At 40.9% G+C, this 4,150-nt stretch overlaps 1 non-coding gene across 1 annotated transcript; it reads right to left on the reverse strand.

The window, feature by feature from the left end:
* Positions 1 to 307: 307 nt before the first annotated feature.
* LOC145394478 (5S ribosomal RNA) lies at positions 308 to 426 on the reverse strand. Its single transcript, XR_013896428.1, has one exon. It is a non-coding gene; the product is annotated as a 5S ribosomal RNA (ribosomal RNA).
* Positions 427 to 4,150: the final 3,724 nt, after the last annotated feature.

Genomic DNA, 4,150 nt, shown 5'->3' on the forward strand with positions numbered 1-4,150 from the left:
ATTTGGTATTTATCATAGCCAGTATGCTATCAGCTACCAGAAAATGTTTCCCCTTCGTTTAAAACAAATATTATCATGCAAAAGACTAATAATTAACGAACGACGATTGTTGTGGAAGTAACGAAATAATGTTACAAAACAACAGTGGGTTTCCTTTTGTAGCACAAATAATCGATTGGAATTATTTTCATTCATTCATTCATTGCCAGACGCCATGTATCCCAAACGGGGTGGTCAAGGGCTTAGAGTTAATTGTTTTACAGGGAGGGGCACTAATCCTCCACCAACCCAACTTGACATGTAGGGATGTCAACAGCATCTGGTGTTCCCAGGCGGTCACCCATCCAAGGACTAACCAGACCCAAAGTTGCTTAACTTCGCTGATCGGACGGGAAGCGGTGTACTCAACGTGGTATGGCCGTTGGAATTATACATCCCAAAATATTTTGTTTAATATGCATTAACAAAACACTGGAAACTAAATAGACATTATAAAGTCTAACACACACACACACACACACACACACACACACGATCTTATTTTTTTTCTTCCAGAGAATAATCATGAGTGTTTCTGGCCGTTGGTTTATTTTTCTTTCCATACCACACACACACACACACACACACACACACACACACACACACACACACACTCAACCTTGTTGGCCAGCTCCACGCTGCCCTTATGGCTAATCGCGTTTTTTTCTTTTTTTGAATTCTTGTATGCTTTCTTATTTAATTCTGGCAGGCACTTTTACCCTTCAGACTTAATTAACTCCGACCAAACTTGGATAGGCTACGATGACCAGCCTATGACCTAGTTGTTCACCTGTGCTACATTTGCCAGGTCAGGAGTCATCGAATGTGAAAACGGTGAAAATAACTCAAGTCATGACTATGCTCGCGCAAAATGCTAAGGTTCCGACTATTATTAAGCCAGGGCCATGATTCTTGGGTGGAATGTTACCCTAGAGTACCTCCATTCAAAAATGACGTATAGTGTCGAAACTCATTTCTATTCGCTGACAGTGCCACTTAGAAGTTTTACCTCTGGTGGGCCATTCCGAGAATTTAAGTTCCCTAGCTCCAGAGTGGGTGGATGGAATCGAATAAAACTTTGCATTCTTATAGACGTTAATGAGTACTACAAGTGTGTTTTGTACATGCAGGACAAATATCACCAGGTCAGGGGTCAAAGATCATTAAGTTAAAAAAATATGAAAGGTGCTACAATTATGACCTTATTCACACGAAGTGCTACGGCTCCGAAGATTATTAAGTCAGGGCCATGATTCTTGGATGGGTACCGCCATACAGGAATGACTTTTCATACCGAAACTCACTTGTGGTCGCTGACAAAGATTGGACTGCACAGAGCTCGGCATTTCCGCCTACCTTCTTGTTTTTACTTTTCTTGGAGGAATAGTCTTGTGGGATTCAGGTCTTTGGTTCATTCTTCCTTGCGTAAAGCACACACATACACACACACACACACACACACACACACACACACACACACACACACACACCAAAGAGGTTTAATCTGTTATCTTTTTTTGTTTCTTCTTGGAAGGAACAATTTGCCAGCTCCTGGCCTTTGGTCCCTTCTTCCTTGCATAAAAAAAAAAAAGTTGTTTGTAGGTGGGGACGCCTATCATCCACTAACTCAGTGTAGCCCTCCCTTATGGTCCCTGCAATGAGTGACAAGCCAAAATGGTTTCCTGTATCCCAGGAAACAATTTATTGTGCTGAATGGTAACCACATAACCAAATTGTGGCACCTGGTGGCTTTGTGGGTAATTATGCCACTCCAATCAGATTGAGCTTGTGCAGGTTTATGTCCAAGGGTTGGTTGGGGTTTAGTGCTCACGTAATGCCACTCAGGGATAAATGAGGCTGGTCATTCTCATCTTAAAATTTCGGGACCAACTTACCTAGCCCTGGGCTTCTACGCTTCTCATGGAGCAACACAGCTTTAGATGATGATGACAAGTAGTTGTTTTCTTTTCCTGACTTTAGGAATTTCACTCTCAGGACGCTAATCGCTTGGCATTAACCACATAAAAGTCGTCGCCCGAGATTGATAGACCCTTTAAAATCTTATGGCCGCATCTCATTACTATTTGGCGATAATTTCTGACAGAATCACCATAGCCGCTATTTTCAGTGTCATATCTCAGTAGCTACACCATTTAGAAAAATCAATAAAAGACCATAGTACTCACCAATCTTTCGACTCCACTGTAATTGCCCCCAAGTCTGTAAGGGGAGGCACTGTGGAGTTCAGAGGCGTTGAAGAGAAATCACTTCGTGGTCCCGGGGCGGGTGTGTCCTACACAGCGGAGACCTTGGGTGGGCGACAGTGAGTGATGGAAGCACTTTCATTTACGAGCCGCTGCCTGTGTCTTGTTTGTCTTGCAACCGAGTACGATGGCCAGCTGGCTGTGTCATGGCTCTGTCTCACCACCCAGTACATAATATGCATTAAAGTAGTGAGGCCTGGGTTGGCGGGCGAGGAATGGGACACGGCTGACTTGAAACATCATAGTTCACCCTACTGTACAGTACGAGAGCAAGCGGGAGCCTTGAGGTCACGCAGAGTTGCCAACTCATACAAATTAAAATTAACACTATAAGTGACCCACATCGGCTGAGTGCACAACTATCATAATAACGATTTTAAGGAAAATACAGTGTAACGTAAATTCTCCACATAACCTAATACTTCAATGAGGATCAGCACTTACTTTAAAGGTGGTTAATGTAAATCAGTCAGCTTCCAGTCTGGTTCATTTTCCTCGATGGATAGGGTACGGGTTGAAGGATCTTGTGAGCTGTTACCCGACTTTTTCCAGAAAGCCTCCACTGCGCCAAAGTTCTTAATGACCACCACAGGGAAATCATAGTTATGGCAGCACTTTCCTTGCCGTGTCAACCCACACTTCATGGCTAAGACTGCTCCGCTTTCATTCTGTTCCTGAGTTTTGACTTTATGATAATCATTTGGTAAAATTATAATCTTTCCTTCATTACCTCACCAACCTCATTATGTCATATATTGTTAACACCGATGAGGAGGGGTGCTGGACGGTAAAGAAGAATCAGCTTATTAAAGGAAACAGTACAGGAAATATAATGTACTCGTCCCTTTCTATATAATTGGTCTGCATGAAATCATTTGATGGTAGAAATATGAAAATCTTCGGTAAAATCCCTAACAGTGGCATCTGTTCATCTAATCACTACAACATAGTCCATTGTGCTAGTAAAATTATCAGCGCACACTAAGGAAGTTTCTAAATTGACCATAGCAATATTGATCAACGTGCTGAGAGTTGGTAAGCACAGGGCTCTCCCCGAGTTTGAGTTTTTCAAAAGATTGGGTTTAATATTATCTATCTATCTATCTACATATATATATATATATATATATATATATATATATATATATATATATATATATTGTTACATAGCCTATGATTTCATCATCCTTTGTGTAATTTTAACGCACAGTATGCCTCATGTTTGATCACGAGCGTGTTCTGCCTCAGTCCCCCCCTTCTACCGTTATAGTAGAGTAAGTCGTCCTTTCTGTTGTTCAGAGCGGGATTGTCAGCTCTTTGTCCCCTATGGCTTCATTTGCGCGTCCTTCTTACAAGTTGTATCAAGCTCTGCTGGCCCCTATATAATGAGCTCAGTCTCTGCATCATTGCCACTTAGATCTGCTCCTCATTTTGTTCACATCTCTGTCCTCCCCTGTACAGTTATTATTGAGTGCTCAGGAAGTCTCCAATCATCTAGCAGCTGTGTAATTTGAGTATAAGTGTTGTTGCATTTTTTCTTGTACTGTGTAGCATAAGGTTAATTCTTAGGCCTAGTAAGGTTTTTGTAATTTGTGTAAGGGTTCTTTGTCAGTCATCATTAATAATATTTTTTATCTGTAATAATTTATCTTTCATTAACTGAGCATTACCCAGTGTATTTTCATTTTATCAGGGCTGACTTAGATAAATTTACTCTTGCTAATTTCGTGTTAATAGAGGCTATTGCAGTTAACCATATATTTAACCTGTTTTTTGCCATTACATTATCCTTATGAGTCCTGAATGTTTTGTTGTTAGTTTGAGCATTAAACTTTAACTTGTAATTT

Source organism: Coenobita brevimanus, chromosome 3 (assembly GCF_032717465.1).
Source record: "Coenobita brevimanus isolate Jiangsu-jjx chromosome 3, ASM3271746v2, whole genome shotgun sequence".
Classification (NCBI taxonomy): domain Eukaryota; kingdom Metazoa; phylum Arthropoda; class Malacostraca; order Decapoda; family Coenobitidae; genus Coenobita; species Coenobita brevimanus.